Here is a 20121-nt window from a genome sequence, read left to right on the forward strand (position 1 = left end):
CAGTGACTGGGGCTGCATCTAAATCTGGTGGTAATACCAATTCTCCCCTTTTGGCACCACATGCCTTTACTTCTCCTTCTGGAGACAGAAGAGATGTTCTTCCCTCCCCTCATGTACACGCAGTGCCCAGTGGGCTTCTGTGACCACTGCAAGTCTGATGGGCATCCTAGCACATTCCTCATGGTACTATTTAAGCTCCAAAAATAACAGCATCACATAGGTAGATTTAAAAATCTAAATGTAGAGAAAGTTGATAAAGGAAGTATTAGCAACTACTGAAAAAAAAAATGGAAAAGAATTAAGATCATCCAAGATCCTTAACATAGAAGAGTGAAACTTCTATCCCTCTTCAAACTTTTTTGTAGGTTTATAAACATATAACTGACAAATAAAATTGCAAAATATTTAAAGTGCACAACATGACTTAATATGTGTATACATTGTGGAGGGATTCAAATTTTATTTTTAATTAAACATTGTAGTTTAAGATCATTGCAGATATACATGCTGTTTTAGGAAATAACACAGATGTATCCTTCTACCTTTGCCCAGTTTCCCCCATGGTAAGTAACATCCTGCAAAGCTATACTACCATGTCATAAGATAACATGATATATAATAGGATATAATTATATACATATTAAATTTTAATCACATGACAATGTGATATAATATCACAAGATATTGACATTGATATAGTTAAGAATGTTCCATTACCACAAGAATCCCTCATATTGTCCTTTTATAGCCACACCACTTCTGTGCAGCCCTCACCCTCTCCTCGACCTCTGGTAATCACTATCTGTTCTCCATATCTAGAATTTTGGCAGCTCAAGAATTATATATAAATGGAGTCATATAGTATATTTCTTCTAGGACTGGCTTTTTCATTCAGCATAATTCTCTAGAGATTCATCCAGGTTGTATCTATCAATTGTTTATTCCTTTTTATTGTTTATGAGTATTCTATGATGTGTATGTACCACCTTTTACTTAATCACCCACATTTTGAAGAACATCTAGATTGTTTCTGGATGGTGGTATTATAAATAAAGCTGCTGTAAACACTCACATGTAGGTTTTTGTGTGAGAATAAATGTTCATTTCATTAGGATAAATGGCGAACCATGCAGTGGCTGCTCATAGGAGGGTACAAATCAAACTAACATATACACAAATGGAATCCCAGAAGAACAGAAATAAAAGAACAAAGAATAAATATCTAAAAAGATAATGACAGGAGATTTTCCATAAATCATGAAATACATCCAACCACAGATATGAGAAGTTCAGAGAACACTAAGGAGGATAACTATAAAAACAAGCAAACAAATAAAAATAACTAGTGATATCATATTCTAACTGCTTTAAAGAAAAAAGGTGAAAATCTTGGAAGTGACAAGAAAAACAGATATGTTATATGCAGAAGAACAAAAATTGAATTAAAAGACGTCTCTTTAAAAATATGCAGGCTGGGGACACCTGGCTGACTCAGTCGATGGACTGTGCGACTCTTGATCTCGGGGTTGTAAATTCAAGCCCTATGCTGGGTGTAGAGATTACTTAAAATAAAATCTTAAAAAGAACAAATAAAAAAATAAAACTATGTAGCCTGGAAGGCAATTGAATGATAATTATAAAGTGCTGATAAAAAAGAATAATTGTCAACTCAAATTTCTATACCCAGAGAAAATATCTTCCAAAGATGAAGGAGAAATAGGAGTTCATCAGACAAACAAAAATAGAATTTACTGCTGGAAAATCCACACTACAAAAAAATGTTCATGAAGTTTTCTTAGACAAAGGGAATTTGATACCAAACAGAATTTGGATACACAGAAAGATGTGAAAAGTGCTAGAAATGGTAAAATTGAAGAAAAACATAAAACCCATTTTTTAAAGATTTAACAGACAACAAGATAATAGACAGTGTAAAGTAGAGGCTGCTTAGTGTCATCTCACAAGAAGGACCAGGAGTAGCACATGGTCTTCAGCTTCAACAGGCCAGACCACTGAATGTGATCCAGACTGGAGATTCAGTATGTTTCTAATTTCATTTTTTTTTTAACTTGGTTTGCTCCTGATGTAGCAAATGCATAGTACAAAGAATATTTTTAAAAATCAGGATGCAAGGAGCACCTGGGTAGCTCGGTTTGTTAAGCACCTGGCGCATGGTTTCAGCTCAGGTCATGATCTCATGGGTTGTGAGATCAAGCCGTGCATTGGGCTCCATGCTCAGTGAGGAATCTGCTTGAGATTTTCTCTCTCTCCCTTTCCCTCTGCACCCCCCCTCTCCATGCACTCTCTCTAAATAATATATATATTATTTATATTAGAACATTTAGTGAATAATGATATTTAGGAATTTTTTTTAATTTTTTAAGTATAATGATAGTATTTTGGTTATAAATTTAACAAGTTTCTATCTTTCAGAAGTTCATGGTAAAATATCATTTCAGAATGATTGAGGGAAGGGGAAATGGTGAGGTTTTATGTACCCTCTCTATATTAATGGCACAAAATGGTTTCTGTGATATGTTGTAGAGTAAAAAAAGCAAGATCTAAAGTAGTTTGTATGGCATACTACCAATTATGTTCAAGGGGACTATACATACACACATACACACTATGTGTGCCTTGAAAAAAGACTGCAGTAGATGTGTGAAGAGATTTATAGTTTATAATGTACCCTTTTGTACTGTTGGAAAAGTTTTGCCAGGCACAAGTAATTCAAAAGAAAGTAATATGTTTTAAAACTCGATTTTCAAAATCTTGGCTTTATCCCCTACTAGCAGCGTGGCCTTAAGGATGTTTCCTAACCTCTCTGTGGCTCCGGTGTGTCTTCTATGAAATAGGGCTAATAAAAGTGCCTTCCCCCAAGGGTAACACTGAGCACCAAATTAGTTAACATGTGAAAAATGCTTCCTGCCTCGCTTATAAGAACACAAATCTCATAATTTTACTTGTATTGTTGAGAAAAAGAAATAAGGAAATGGTCTAATGCTTGAGGATTCACAAGTCTCACCACATTAACACATTACTCAGGTAGAATAAATTGTTGAAGGGTCCGGATGTCTTCCACTGGGAAAAAATATCTTGTGGGTTGCTTTGTTGTATATGCTCTAACCCAGTGGCTCTCCGCTGGGGGGTGATTTTGTCCGCTAGGGGACTCTTGGTTGTCTAGTGGGTAGAGGCCAGGGGTGTTACCAAAGACTCCACAATGGACAGGACAGTCCCCTACAACAAAGTATCAGACAGCTCAAAACATCAACAGCAACAAGGTCGAGAAACTGCTCTAATCTGTGACCAGCATGTGGTGCTGTTTCTTCCAGAGCCAGAAGAACAGTCAGATCCAGGCTCCAGTGTAAATTGGAGAGTAGCATTTTTCATGATTAGACCTGTCATGTCAAAAATCACTTAACTGCATCCCTTTTAAGATTAAAACTCCAGGGGCGCCTGGGTGGCTCAGTTGTTTAAGCGACTGCCTTCGGCTCCGGTCATGATCCCGGGGTCCTGGGATCGAGCCCCACATTGGGCTCCCTGCTCAGTGGGCAGCCTGCTTCTCCCTCTCCCACTCCCCCTGCTTGTGTTCCCTCTCTCGCTGTGTCTCTCTCTGTCAAATAAATAAAATAAAATCTTTAAAAAAAAAAAAAAGATTAAAAATCCACCAAAACCCTTTATTTGCCTTTATACGCACAGAGAAAATATATAAATCAAGATTTTTTTTGACTAAAAGACATGTGTGTTCATAGATGTTCTAAGATTCCACACATGCATTTAAGTACCACTATCCATGGTGACTAATTACCCTAAAGCCCTGTGGAGATTGAATGTTACGGTCCACCACGGAAACAGGGCAACCTTTCATACCTAGATGTCCCCAAAGGCCTTGTTTTACAAACTTTAAGGATGCCTTTACGGTTATTAAATACTGAATCAGATTTTTATTCTCAAATATTTCTCAGTGCCCAACTTTAAAAGCAAGTTTCCTGTTAAAGGCTGCAGTGTAGCATTTCCTCTTATGTTTCCTCTCTCCTGTGCATCCAGAATATGCTTTGTAAGCACCTACTAATTAGGAATTCCTGTAGTCTCCGGGTGGCCCGCTAGAATGTAATGTATTGGCACTGGCTGAGAAAACGTCGCCCTGAAAAATACACAGTCAGTGCAATGAAAAAGAGAAAAACAGAAATTTAACAGGTAGACTCTGAGGTACATGATATGTTTCCACATACTTAATGCCCACTCTCAACATTTCTGCTTTCTCAGAAGGAAGACTGGATGACCCTTTGAGTGAAGAACGCCAATGAGCTGCGCAGCTGGGGGAGGGGGAGGGGTCACGGATGGGAGGTGGACAGAAGTCACACTGTGACCACACACCAGTCACAAAACGGAGTACAGCGTCTTCACTTATTCTTCTCCTGGCTGTTGCTAATCTTCTTTTTCTGTTTTCCCCTACCACTTCACACAGGGTGTGTTTATGGTGTGGTATTTTTCACATTAGTACACAGGTAGCAGACTACGCGTGCAGGACTTTGACATTCTAGAGGAAGAATGGAGTAAAGACGGGAAGAAGGTGATACGTTGATCTGGGCAGCCGAAACTGTGAAACGTAAGCAGTTACCTGTCCTGATTTTTTTTTTCAACCTGTCATGTCAAAAATCACTTAACTGCATCCCTTTTAAGATTAAAAATCCAGGGGCGCCTGGGTGGCTCAGTTGTTTAAGCGACTGCCTTCGGCTCAGGTCATGATCCGGGGTCCTGGGATCGAGCCCCACATCGGGCTCCCTGCTCAGTGGGCAGCCTGCTTCTCTGTGTTTGGGGTATCGTCCCCCCAAAAGAGGCTAAAATGTTCTCAGCATCCCTTGCAGCAAGAGCACAGGGTGTGATCCAGGCTCTGTCACGTAGGGCTTTTGTGCCAGATTTGGGACAAGGAACCAATGATACAAAAAAGGGAGGAACTGCCCAGAGCTGAACACTGTGAGGCCGGCACCAGAGGCAGAGCAAATGTGGTTTCTAGAATCAGCAGTGGTAACGGGGCACCAGGGGTATCCGCAGCACGCACTACATTCTCCAAACCCAGGAAAGACTGCGGGGTGTCTGCCAGGGACCGCTTCTGCAGAAGGATTTTTGACCATTTTTCATAATGTTGGTCAACTGATTTCAGAGATTCTGTGAGCTATTTAGTCCCCTTTAATAACTGTATTTTCTGCTTGCCTTAGCCAAACTTTTCCTCTACTGCTTGCAACTATGATCACTGGATGAGGATATATGGAAATTTGGTAAATAATAGGAATAGGACAATGAGTGCGTTTTTTTCTTCTTTCCAATTTTTTGTTTCACTATCATAACAGAAGAAGGGGAAAAAATGGGTTTCCTTTTGTGTTTGCTTATCTGCTTTTTCCTTTAAAAACTTGGCTCTCAGGCTATAACCACAAGGAGGAGACCCTCAAAGAATGGTCACGAGGATTAACTCTTGAAGCTTCAAGGCACCAACCTCAACTCACTCACCTGCCATGACCTGTTCTGCACCAAGATGATAGCTTTGCCCTATAACAGGATGACTCACCACAGAGAATCAGGAAAAGCACTTCAAGCTGTCTGTCAGCAATTGCTTCTCTGGACAGCTTTCAAAGCCAGCCTTCTGTCCCTGCCAGGGTAAATTTTCCTAGCTTAAGCATTTAGAGCTAATTGAAAAGATGTATTTGGTTTGCTTTTCTAGCTACCTTTATTCTCTGGGAAAATCTTTAGTATTTCCCTCTATCTCAATCCTCTCAATATTTTTGTCCTACCCACCTGAAACCCAGAGGGAAGCTTGTTAGGTGTGTAGGGGCATGCCATTCCTCAAATCATGAAAGCACCCTGACTAGTTCTTTCCAGTTGTAAAGGCCTTTGGGTTTTCTATTTCCTTTTTGAAGAAATGTGATGCAACTCCCTTCCCTTTGTCATATGGATTTTTCTGACTATCCTTGGTTTAAAGTTCCTTGGCATTTAAGAGTACTTCTCAAAAACCTTTGGAATTAGTAACCAACAACTTCTGCAAATTCTTTACCATAGTTCTTCTATAAGAGATGTGTTTAAAAGTTGGGGTCCCTCCAAAAACAAAACATTTTAGCATAATATTCAAATACTATTTTTGAATTAGCAGAATCAGTTTTAGCTCCCCAAATTTTCTAAGAACAGAAACTCACAAAAGTGCATCTATAAACCTTAAATTAATGATCTAGCACAATTACAGTCAGCAAAATAGCCATAATATGCAAACTGCACATCCATGTGATGGGCAGCAGGGAAGTTTTTCCTGAAAAATGGAACTGTGAGCTGATATATAAAATATAAGCAGGAGTTAATATGATGTATGTGGAGGGGGTGTCCTGGGGAGTGGAGAATTGAACAAGAACTTGATCTCTGGGAAAGAGAAGCGTCTCTTGTACAGCTCTAGCTGTGGGAGGAAGTATCACAGAGCTATGTGCTACCAGAGGAACCTGGATAGGTGAGTGAAATCAAAATTTATAAGCCATAAAAAATTTTAGTCTCTCACAACCAAAAAGGACATGATTATGTGTGCCTGGCTACAGTATGAAGAAAGGATTGTTGGGTACAGGAGTAGATATGGGGCCAACCAGGTCAGAGGTGTGGCCATTCTTGGAGAGAACTGAAAGCAGGTTGGACTTAGGCAAGGGGAGTGGCCATGGAGAAAAGGAAATGAATTTGAAATCTGGGAGGTGAAACTGATGTGACTTAATTATGCATTGACTTGACACTCATCAGCAAATTCTTTATTGAGTTCTTGATTCTCATCTGGGATGGTTCTGCACACACTCAGCCACCCTCATGACTTGACCTCATATCCCTCACTCTCTCAGGACCTGCTATTCCCTGACCATGCTTGGCCCTTTCTACCTCAGATCTTGGCCTGGGCTGCTCTCTTGACCGGGACCCTCTTCTCCAAATCCCCACATGGCTCATTTGACATCTCCTTCAAAGATCTGCCCAAATACTGGATTATCACTGAGACAACCAAGATCTCCCTATCCTCCACACTACTGATCTTCCTACTTTCCTTTTTTTCTACAGACAGATCATCTTTGAACACCCCTTAAAATTAACATATCCTTTTCTTACTATTATGTTTATTAAATCTCTTCCCAGTAGAGTGTAAGCACCATGAGGAAAAAGATTTAGTCTGTTTCACTCACTGATCTATCACCAGCTCCTAGAAAACCCATAGATACGTAAATTCACAGTAAGTAGTCGATGAAGGAATGGATAAATGAAGAAGGAATATATTAATTATCACCATTGTCCTGATGATGAGACCCACCAAATACTAAAGAAACCTTTCTTTACCTTCATGTCGCATCTGAACTTTCTTAGTGTGTTTGATTCCATGTTGCTGATTTTTGTACATGTCAAAGCCAGCTGCCTATGTTTTCTGAACTAAAATGACATAAACTCAAATTCTACAGCATTTTCAACTGTGCTAAATCCTTTAATCCACAGCTGGAGGAACGTGGTAATAAAAAGCATCCTATAAGGAGAATTAAGGTCAAAATACAAGTCCATTCATGAGTGGAGTCATCCAGACTGTCATTTTAAATGTGCATTTGCTTGGGACTACATTGCAAAAACTGTATCATCTTGCTTTTCATGGTCAAAATCAAGACACCCTTGAAAGATAAGTTGTAGCCTCTGGAATCTAGAATAGAAATATTGACCAAAAGACTAATCATTTGCCTATAACTGACTACCTTGAGCATTCTAACCTGATATGCTCAGTGGCTTGACGATTAATATTAGCCCAATATTTTCCATCACTGCACGTTACTTTTTAAAAATGAGATAAAACTTTTATACAATAAAATGTATAGATTTGAATGTCCAGTGCTGTAAGTCTTGACATATATACCCATATAATCTGCACCTAAACAAGATATAAAACATTTCCAGAAACTCCTTTTGTGCCCCATGCTCCTTTGTAGCCAATATACTCCCACAGAGGCAACCACTTTCTGATCTTTATCCCACTAGATACTAGTCTTCCTGTTCTGGCCATTCATTAAAATGAAATCTCCAGGGTGGGGGGATGGGTTAGCCCGGTGATGGGTATTAAGGAGGGCACATACCTGCATGGAGCACTGGGTGTTATATAAAAACAATGGATCGTGGATCACCACATCAAAAACTAATGATGTGATGTATGGTGACTAACATAACATAATAAAATTAAATTAAAAAAAAAAACCTAAAAAAAAAAAAGAAATCTCCAGTATCTATTGGGTCTCACTTTTTTCACTCATCACCTAACATATATGTTTATTTTTAAAAATTTTTTATTTTCTGTCTCTTCTCAATAGAGCAGGGATTTCTGTTTGTTCACTGCTGCATCCCGGGTGTCCAGAACAGGGCTGGCAATACAAAGCGTACAAAATTATAGTATGTTTTTCGGGTGCAGGTGGCTAAAAAGGGGTAGGATGAGGGAAGTTTGTGGTGGAGCAGTTCTGTATCTCAGTCACAATCAAGATACACAAATCTACACATGTGAAGCAATGGCATAGAACTGTACACACACACACACACACATACACACACACACATACACACACACACAGGAGTGCATATAAAACTGGTGAAATCTGAGCAAGCTCTGTGGCTTGAACCAATGTCTGTTTCCTGGCTGCGGTATTTACTATAATTACGCAAGATGTCACCATTCAGGAAAACTAGGTGAAGGGTACACAAGAATTCCCTGTACATTTTTTTAACAACTTCCTGTGAATCTTTCAAACTAAAAAGTTTTTTAAGTTGTTGAATGATTTGATTAATCGATTCAGCACAACATGAGGCTATGTTTTTAAAAATAGGGACTGAAAAAGGAAGAAAATATTTAATAATGTTAAGAGTAGCTTTCTTTGGATCTTGTAATGATGGCAGATTTATTTTCTCTCTCTATCGAGATGTTTAAATTCCTAATGGAAAAAAATTTAACTTTAGGCTTTCATTTTTGTTTTTGTTTTGTCTTGTTTTGTTCTCCTTTAGATATTCTTTGAGTCTCCTGGCACAGAAAGAAAGAGGTTTCAAATAATCTTTGAAATGTAAAGACGTCAACCCTGCCTCACCCCCCCGCCCCCTAAGCCAAGTCCCCAGTTTGCCCTAAAGTGAGAACATGTCCCTGGAACAGAGTGAACCACATGGATGGCTAGCAAAGCTGCTTTTGGGCTTTAGATAGCAATGGTCTCTCTAGCCAGCCTTCCTAAACTGCTTGCTGCCTTCTGCCACCGGAGTAGTCAATTTGTCAATTTGTCTTGCTTGGCATTGGAAGCTCAATGAAAGAACAGATTTGGTTTGTGGCTTTTAGGTTGTTTGCCTAAAGGAAATATTTTCTCCTTGCCCCTCCCACCTGAAACAGAAAGAGAAGTGTTGTGAGCATGTAAGGGCACAGTGATCTTAATGCCACTGGAAAGCCATGCCCATGACTCATTCTTTCCATTCCTAGAAGGCAGCTCAGCTTTTTAATTTGCACTTCTTTATTCTAATGCAAAACAACCTCCTTCCTTCTCCTTTATGCTTCTTTACCCGATAGCCCCTTGGTAATAATTTTCAGAAGCCTTTTGGAACTAGCAACCTCCAATTGAGCAAAATGTCTCCGACAGCACTTCAGTGAGAAACCTGGGTCAGAACCAACAGCTAAGAAAGAATTTGAGCCTTTAAAAGGAAAAAAAAAAAAGGCACATTTTCACAAGACTAAAAGATTTTTAAGTGGTTTTGTAATTTCTTTCCACCCAGCTCTGTGAATTGCCTCAGCCTAGGAGCTTTACAAGCTGCATCTATAGATCTTACTGAGTCAGGAGCATCTCCACTGCAAAGCTCCAGCCCCTCTGGCCTCCAGTGAAGCCCAGAAGGAAGAATGGGACCTTCTATCGACAATAATTTTCCTTTCCACTCTCTTTTCCTACTTTAAAAACTCTAGGCTGTTTTTCTCTCCTTACCACTTCTCTGAGGGTGAACCTCCTTCTAAGCATGTTCTGAGCTGAAATAGTAAGTAGTGTAGATGAGGGAGTTTTTACCTTTCAGAGTTTCTGGAATATGCAAGATTAGCTTACCAGGCATCGAGGATCAAGGATGAGAGGGCAGGAAGACCTTTCCTTGGGTGAGGCGGCGGGGAGGGGGGGCGCAGTCATAAAGGGTGCATGTGGTTGCAATGGTGGATCTTTGTGAACATGTGAGTCATAGGAAGGTATGTTTATGAGGTAAAGACCTCTCTGAAAATCCAAAGGGGCCAAAGTCTCCTTGAGGATTATCTGTTTCTGTTTTACTCCTCTTGTGTTACTCTTGTACCTTTTTCTCATCTCAGAATCTCATGGTCCTGACACATTTCCTTTTTTCTTTTGCTGTGTTGAAAGAAATTGTCTCTGTTCATTTCCATGACATGAAAACTGAGCTCCAGGGAAGAAGAGGATTGCTCAGCATCACACAACAAATTAATGACAGAGCTCAGGCCCAACTCCCCAGGTTCTCTGCCTTCCATCTCTTCTTTCCATTGTACAAACCCTGGAGCTAACCACACTCGCCCACCAGTTCCATGTGTTGGGGGGGGGGGACAGGCAAGGGTGATCCACCAGCCAGCACTCACAACCTGGCAGCCAGGCTTGGGTGCAAGCTTGATTCATGATGGCAGATACAGACACAGCCCTTCCTCTCCCATCTGCTTTTGCCATCCCACTTTTCCTTACCCTCCCATCAAAAAAAGCTAAGAGAAATGCTTTAAATAATCAAATAAAAAAGGCTAATGTGATATGAGAACTATGCCAATACAAATAAAACCAGGCCAGTGATCTGAGGTATGCCATCACTGCCACATTTGGAAAAAGTGAGTTTATGGTGTTATAAGATGGGTGCACTAAATTAAAATAGCATTGGAGGATTGTATTACAGGGGAGCTAAATGAGAGATTTTTATGAAAGAAACTGCTTGGCAGACATCACCTTAATCAAGTAATGGGCATGAACATCATTTGTAATGGGAGAGGTTGAAATCACATGACATCCGATAGAATGAAGAATTCTGAGTTGCTTCTGCTATACTCTGGCCAAAACGTCTAACCTGAAACTCATGATGTGGAAATAGCAGAGAAATTCAAATTGAGGATACAGAAAGTAACTGGCTGTAGTCATCAAAAGTGTCAAGGTCATAACATGAAAGAAAGACGGAAGAAGACTAAAAAATGACAAATATAACACACGTGATTCTTTGGAGTGAGCACTGCCAAATCCTTCAGGGGGATCATGGGATCTCCAAAGGTCAGGGGGGCTGTGGGATCAATAATGAGTCGGGCAAGATTCTGACTCAAATGTCCAACATCTTTCTACCAAAATCATCCAACTGGCTATTAAGACATTTTGTTTAACTTCAACATGAAAGTGAAGTCCCTCCAGGAGAGTAAAGTTTGTGATCTCCTGACCATCGAGTTTTCATCAGTAACAAAAGGACTGATGAGGTGTCCTTTCCACCTCATCCTCCCCAGGGCAACATGGGGTTTGCTGCCTCTCGGGGCTCTCTGTCCTTAGAAGAGAAGAACCACCTGTTCAACCTGTCAGCTTGTTCATCACCCTCCAAGACATGAGCTAGGGTCCAAGATGCAGTCTCAGCTGTTCCATCCTGAGTCTCATAATTCTCCCTGGCTCTGCCTTCCTCTTCTGCCTCTTCCATTACATATCAGCAAAAAGAACTCCAGGCAACTCTCAGGCTGGTTATGCAAGCAGAGTCATGAGTCAAGCTTGACTCTGTGCTTGGCTGAACCAGGCCATATTTTCAGGGTCTTTATTATTGCTTTACAGAAAACTTTTTGCAATCTCATTAGATAGTTAGAATTTTTTGCTCATCCCCTGATACTCAGAAATCTGGCATGCATTTATTCAGCCCTCTCTACCCTTCCAAAGACTCTAAGACCAAAACCTAGTAATGCACTGAGCTATTGCTTTCACAGCTTTCAACTCAGGCATCACCTTTAGATTCTGCCTGCCATAAGTGTCCTTTGTCTCTCTAATGTATTTGTTCCATAGTTTAAACTCCTCATTATTTCTGCCCTGCCTTTCTGCACCTCATAAATACCCTTGGCTTTCTGGACTTGGTAGAAAGACATGGATGTGATCCCACAGGTATGTGATTGCTTGTCCTGTTGCCCATCATAGGCCCAAAGCCCAGGATTCTGGAAATGAAACCAGCAAATCCCATTCTGTTTGGATTTGTCATATTATCCATCGATCTAATGTTTTCCTCCAAAATATGTTAATCAATATGGACTCGTCCTCACCAGCACACATCCCCCACCATGCTACGAGCTATACCCTGGCATCTTTCACAACACAGAATAATCCTGACTCTGCAATTGAAGCATCAGTTTTAAATTATAGACTTAATCTTTAGAAATGAGAACACAGCATCCTCTTTTCCCCTCAGAACACATTTTACCATTATCACTTTCTCAGGGTCTACTTCAGTTTCTTGAAATTATTTTTCTAACAGTTTAGCAGCCATGGTTAACCAATGCCGTTTGCTCAGTTCTATGACCTGATGATATTCAAACATTGTAGGGCAACGCACAACAAGAGAACAGCCTTCATATTACCCAATCCAATACATACTCATAATCCCAGAGAAAGACTAATCATTTCTTATTACAAGTGTGTGTGATAGATTCTAACTCATGCAGAGATTTTGAACTTTTGGTATTCAACCTGTTTCCAAACTCCATCCATGAGCAAAGGGCTTTAGTCCTATATTCTCAAGGTTTATCCTAAGTGTGCTCCTGCAATCAGCAGCAAACTTTCTTCCTGGGTCTTCTCCCTCTTCTTTCCCAGCCCCTTGGTCCTGTTCCCCCCATCTGCCCACCATAAGTCCTCTGTGCCCAGTCTTCGGCTCGAGTTTCCAGTCATTTCTCTTGCTCCATTCAGCTTCCCTACTTATTCCAAGGCTGAGATGAGAAAGGATAAAGAGATGGGGAAGGAGAGGGAGCAGGATCCTTACCAGACCAGCCTCTGCAAGGACTGTCTAGGAGATATATGGACTTATAAACTGCAGATACTAATTTTAAGCTGGTAAATCTTCCTAAATTCCCCCTACCCTGGCTTATATTTTGAAAATATGCCTCTCTCTCATTGAAAGCTCTATATACATTGGGCTCCAAGAAGGAAAGAAAGGAGAGAAAAACCCGTTCTGCCACACATGCTTTAATCTGTACCAAAAAGGATTTCAGTCAACATGTGGAGAGCCTACATAATGTTTGGAAAAGAAGAAGATACTGAGTCCATCAGAAGTTCAGATGGGTACACTCATATCCAGGGACTGGGAGTATAAATGTACAAAATATTTCTAGAGGATAATTTGTTACTATGTATCAAAAAACCCTCTAAATGCTAATCTTTTGGCTTGTTTCCATTCTCCTTCAAAGAATCCACCCTATAATCAGAAATGTAGCTCAAGAGGTAAGTAAAACAGATTTTTTAAAAAGATTTTATTTATTTATTTGACAGAGAGAGACACAGTGAGAGAGGGAACAGGGGGAATGGGAGAGGGAGAAGCAGGTTTCCTGTGGAACAGGGAGCCTGATGTGGGGCTCGATCCCAGGACCCTGGGATCATGACCTGAGCTGAAGGCAGACGCTTAATGACCGAGCCACCCAGGCGCCCCAGTAAAACAGATATTTTAAACACAATTATTGTGATTAGCAAAGTTCTGGAATAATCTAATTTCCAAAATGGAAAATGACCAATATAATTTCAGTAAATGAGTTGAACTGTTATACAGCTGTTAAAAAACCATGTTTGAACACTTAATAGCACGGTAGAATGTTAAAGATATAAATCATGCAGAAAAGAATACAACCTGGAACTGTATTGTTTGCAGATGATATGATACTTTATGTGGAAAACCCAAAAGACTCCACCCCAAAACTGCTAGAACTCATACAGGAATTCAGTAAAGTGGCAGGATAGAAAATCAATGCACAGAAATCAGTGGCATTCCTATACACCAACAACAAGACAGAAGAAAGAGAAATTAAGGAGTCGATCCCATTTACAATTGCACCCAAAACCATAAGATACCTAGGAATAAATCTAACCAAAGAGGCAAAGAATCTGTACTCAGAAAACTATAAAATACTCATGAAAGAAATTGAGGAAGACACAAAGAAATGGAAAAACGTTCCATGCTCATGGATTGGAAGAACAAATATTGTGAAGATGTCAATGCTACCTATAGCAATCTACACATTCCATGCAATCCCTATCAAAATACCCTCAATGTTTTTCAAAGAAATGGAACAAATAATCCTAAAATTTGTATGGAACCAGAAAAGACCCCGAATAGCCAGAGGAATGTTGAAAAAAAAAGCAAAGCTGGCAGCATCACAATTCCAGACTTCCAGCTCTACTACAAAGCTATAATCATCAAGACAGTATGGTACTGGCACAAAAACAGACACATAGATCAATGGAATAGAATAGAGAGCCCAGAAATGAACCCTCAACTCTATGGTCAACTAATCTTCGACAAAGCAGGAAAGAATGTCCAATGGAAAAAAGACAGTCTCTTCAACAAATGGTGTAGGGAAAATTGGACAGCCACATGCAGAAGAATGAAACTGGACCATTTCCTTACACCACACACAAAAATAGACTCCAAATGGTTGAAAGACCTCAATGTGAGACAGGAGTTCATCAAAATCCTAAAGGAGAACACAGGCAGCAACCTCTTCGACCTCAGCCGCAGCAACTTCTTCCTAGAAACATCGCCAAAGGCAAGGGAAGCAAGGGCAAAAATGAACTATTGGGACTTCATCAAGATAAAAAGCTTTTGTACAGCAAAGGAAACAGTCAACAAAACCAAATGACAACTGACAGAATGGGAGAAGATATTTGCAAATGACATATCAGATAAAGGGCTAGTATCCAAAATCTATAAAGAACGTATCAAACTCAACACCCAAAGAACAAATGATCCAATCAAGAAATGGGCAGAAGACATGAACAGACATTTCTGCAAAGAAGACATCCAAATGGCCAACAGACACATGAAAAAGTGCTCAACATCACTCAGCATCAGGGAAATCCAAATCAAAACCTCAATGAGATACCACCTCACACCAGTCAGAATGGCTAAAATTAACAAGTCAGGAAACGACAGATGTTGGTGAGGATGCAGAGAAAGGGGAACCCTCCTACACTGTTGGTGGGAATGCAAGCTGGTGCAGCTATGCTGGAAAACAGTATGGAGGTTCCTCAAAAAGTTGAAAATAGAGCTACCCTGTGACCCAGCAATTGCACTACTGGGTATTTACCCTAAAGATACAAATGTAGTGATCCGAAGGGGCATGTGCACCCCAATGTTTATAGCAGCAATGTCCACAATAGCCAAACTATGGAAAGAGCCTAGATGTCCATCAACAGATGAATGGATAAAGAAGATGTGGTATATATATATAATGGAATATTATGCAGCCATCAAAAAAATGAAATGTTGCCATTTGCAACAACATGGATGGATCTAAAATCTATAAAGAACTCATCAAACTCAACACCCAAAGAACAAAGAATCCAATCAAGAAATGGGCAGAAGACATGAACAGACATTTTTCCAAAGAAGACATCCAAATGGCCAACAGACACATGAAAAAGTGTTCAATATCGCTCGGCATCAGGGAAATCCAAATCAAAACCTCAATGAGATACCACCTCACACCAGTCAGAATGGCTAAAATTAACAAGTCAGGAAATGACAGATGTTGGCGGGGATGCGGAGAAAGGGGAACCCTCCTCCACTGTTGGTGGGAATGCAAGCTGGTGCAGCCACTCTGGAAAACAGTATGGAGGTTCCTCAAAAAGTTGAAAATAGAGCTACCATATGATCCAGCAATTGCACTACTGGGTATTTACACCAAAGATACAAAAGTAGGGACCCGAAAGGCTACGTGCACCCCGATGTTTATAGCAGCAATGTCCACAATAGCCAAACTGTGGAAAGAGCCAAGATGTCCATCGACAGATGAATGGATAAAGAAGATGTGGTATATATATACAATGGAATATTATGCAGCCATCAAAAGGAATGAGATCTTGCCATTTGCAACGACGTGGATGGAACTGGAGGGTATTATGCTGAGCGAAATAAGTCAAACAGAGAAAGACATGTATCATATGACCTCACTGATATGAGGAATTCTTAATCTCAGGAAACAAACTGAGGGTTGCTGGAGTGGGGGGTGGGGTGGGAGGGATGGGGTGACTGGGTGATGGACACTGGGGAGGGTATGTGTTCTGGTAAGCGCTGTGAATTGTGCAAGACTGTTGAATCTCAGATCTGTACCTCTGAAACAAATAATGCAATAGATGTTAAGAAAGAAAAAAAGAAGAAGAAGAATGTAGCAGGAGGGGAAGAATGAAGGGGGGGAAATCGGAGGGGGAGAAGAACCATGAGAGACGATGGACTCTGAAAAACAAACTGAGGGTTCTAGAGGGGAGGGGGTTGGGAGGATGGGTTAGCCTGGTGATGGGTATTGAGGAGGGCACGTTCTGCATGGAGCACTGGGTGTTATGCACAAACAATGAATCATGGAACACTATATCTAAAACTAATGATGTAATGTATGGGGATTAACATAACAATAAAAAAATTTAAATTTAAAAAAAAAACATGGATGGATCTAGAGGGTGTTATGCTAATGAAATAAGTCAATCAGAGAAAGACAAGTATCATATGATCTCACTGATATGAGGAATTTGAGAAATAAGACAGAAGATCATAGGGGAAGGGAGGGAAAAATGAAACAAAATGAAACCAGAGAGGGAGACAAACCATAAGAGATTTTTAATCTCAGGAAACAAATTGAGGGTTGCTGGAGTGGAAGGGGGTGGGAGGGATGGGGTGGCTGGGTGATGGACATTGGGGAGGGTATGTACTATGGTAAGCGCTGTGATTTGTGTGAATATGTGAATCACAGACCTGTACCCCTGAAACAAATAATACATTATATGTTAATTTAAAAAAAAAAAGATGTGTTGTATATATATACAATGGAATATTACTCAGCCATCAAAAATGTAATCTTAATATTTGCAATGATGTGGATGGAACTAGAGGGTATTATGCTAAGCAAAATAAGTCAATCAGAGAAAGACAATTATCATATGATTTCACTCATATGTAAAACTTAAGAAACAAAACAGAGGATCATCATAGGGGAAGGAAGGGAAAAATAAAATAAGATGAAATCAGAGAGGGAGACAAACCGTAAGAGACTCTTTGCTATAGGAAATAAACGGAGGGTTGCTGGAGGGGAGGTGGGTGAGGGAATGGGGTAACTGGGTGATGGACATTATGGAGGGTATGTGATGTAATGAGCACTGGGTGTTATGTGCAACTGATGAATCACTGACCTCTACCTCTGAAACTAATACACTATATGTTTATTAATTGAATTTAAATAAAAGAAAAAGAAAAATTTGGAAGTTGTAAGAGCATAAAAAAATACTTGTTAGTATAAAGCAAAGAAGGAATGGAGCACGACATCATTCCATAAAACCTAAAAGTGAGTATAGTTTAATAAACGCATGGCATTTACTGAGACCTGCTATGTACTAGGCTCTCTTCAAACCATGTCTTATGTAAGAATGACATTGTTGTGGACTGAATGTTTGTGTCCCTCCAGAATTCATATTTCGAAATCCTAACCTAAGCTAATGTTGATAAACTTAGCAGGGAGAGCCTGGGGGAGGTAATAGGTCATGAGGGTAGACTCCTCATGAAGGGGATGGGATGAAGAAATCCAAGCTCTCTCCTTTTGTCATGTGAGGATGTTGGCAACTTGATCTTGTACTTCCTAACCTCCAGAAAATTATGAGAAAAGACATTTTTGTTCTTCAAGCCACCCAGCTATGATATTTTTGTTACAGCAGCCCAAAGTGACTGGGACAAATTAAATACCTTTTAAATTAAAAGTAGCACGTGCAGAAGTGCCTGGCTGGCTCAGTCAGGGGAGTGTGTGACTCTTGATCTCAGGGTCATGAGTTCGAGCCCCACGCTGGGTGTAGAGATTACTTAAATAAGTAAAACTTTAAAAAATAAAAATAGCATGTGCAGTATAATCCTTCCTTTTTTCTTGATTCCCATCTATTAATGCACTATATTGCTTTAATAAAAATAAGGAAGTCTTTGTCCTTAAACAGAAGATAGCACTTAACTGTTCTTTAAAAAAAAAAAAAAATTCTCCTGCTTTACCAGTCTTCCCTCAGTTTCCCCCCATCCTCCCACTGTTCCTATTTTGATTATATTTATTTCTCAATGATTATATTTATTTCTCAATTTATATTTATTTATTATATTTATTTCCTATTTTGATTATATTTATTTCTCAACTATTCATTTCTTTTTTTTTTTTTTTAAGATTTTATTTATTTGAGAGAGAGAGTGAGAGAGAGAGAGAGCACAAGAGGGGGGAGCGGGAGAGGGAGAAGCAGACTCCCTGCTGAGCAGGGAGCCTGATGTGGGACTCGATCCCGGGACTCCAGGATCATGACCTGAGCCGAAGGCAGTCGCTTAACCAACTGAGCCACCCAGGCGCCCCTCAACTATTCATTTCTAAACACAAAATGTTCCAAGAATAAGCTTTAAACATGTTCTTCTTTGCACTCGTGTTTGTAATAATTCCACTTAAAAAACTGATTTTAGTCCCTATTAAAGCCCACAGAGAGGGACACATAAGGACATGAGGGAGAAAATGGGGAGGGATGGAATCAACCATAAAGGTTCTCTGGTAGCTGATTTATTTTCCTCAAGGCTTTTATCCCAGACTATAGTGAAGAGTTACATTAAGTGTACTTAAATGTCCCCCTCCCACCCTAGAAGTCCCTATGTTATGCAACATAGAGCTTTTAGGGGTGGTGGGGAGGAAAAAAGCTTAGGAAAACACACAGGACGGAGGCCTGCCTGGTAAATAACGAAAAGCACCAGTGAGGGGCTACAGATAGGTGCATCTGTACAGATCGGGATAGAGGACATTGATTTATTACAAGGAGTTGGCTCAGGGGATCTGGGAGGCCAGCGAGTCTCAGACTCTGCAATCAGCCAGCTGCAGACAGGAGAGCTGATGGTGGAATTCCAGTCTGAAGGCCAACAGGCTCAAGATCCGGGGGAAAAGGACAGGAGGATCAGTTCAAAGGCAAGAAGAATTTTCTGACTCAGGAGAGGGTCAGCCTTTCTGTTCACTGGTACAACCACTGTCCCCTTCTCCCTGGAAATCTGCAAGCCACCTGTCCTCTCCTAGCCTCCCTGCAGAAACCTAGCCTCCCTCAGAACTGCCCCACCAGAGTGGAGGGCAGACATGGGGTTCAGCTCTCAGAGGTTTCTAAAAATGAGCAACTGGCTTCCCAGACACAGAAGGGTAGTTTCTGACTAGAAAGTCCTCCTAGGATGAAAGACAGAGCCAACGTCTGGGCACGTTTGTGCAGCTGAGTGGGGTGTCTGGGGTCTTCTGTGGAGGCAGACTGAGTGTTCCTAAAGGACCCGGGGTGCCTTGGCATTGAGCTCTCTCTCTTTCTCATTCTCTCTGCCAACGCAGCTGCATTTCTCTCTTGCCATATTCCTCCTCCTCTCAGAAAGGGAGAGTCAAGAGCACACATGCCTGCCCTCCCCCACTCACTCCCCTGACACTCACAAAACCCACCATTCTGCTGTGCAATTGATCATAGAGTTTGGGAGCTAAAACATCTCCTCCAAGCTCCTTTCTCGAAAAAGGAATACTGAATTCAGACAGCAGAAAGGGTTAGCCCAGGTGGAGATGGAGCATGACCTTGACATTTCTATGCCCACTGAGGCCAGTGTGTTCAGTACAGAATCTGGGAGGCCGAAATCACCGGCCCTAGGCTTGGCTCCTAATGTGTGTGGGGAGGGGGGCGGGGGGGGGGGGTCTGGGAGGAGACAGGGCCATGGCAGCCTGCAAACCTCCTCCACCCAAGCACAGGCAGACATCACCGACCTCAGCCAGCAAATTCCCTGCCAATGGGGGGCTTGGCTGTTTTGCTCAGCTCCTCTCCTCCCACAGCTGCCTCCCCGCACCCCAGCCCCGTC

Source organism: Phoca vitulina, unplaced genomic scaffold (genome assembly GCF_004348235.1).
Source record: "Phoca vitulina isolate PV1807 unplaced genomic scaffold, GSC_HSeal_1.0 scaffold4, whole genome shotgun sequence".
Taxonomy (NCBI): Eukaryota; Metazoa; Chordata; class Mammalia; order Carnivora; family Phocidae; genus Phoca; species Phoca vitulina.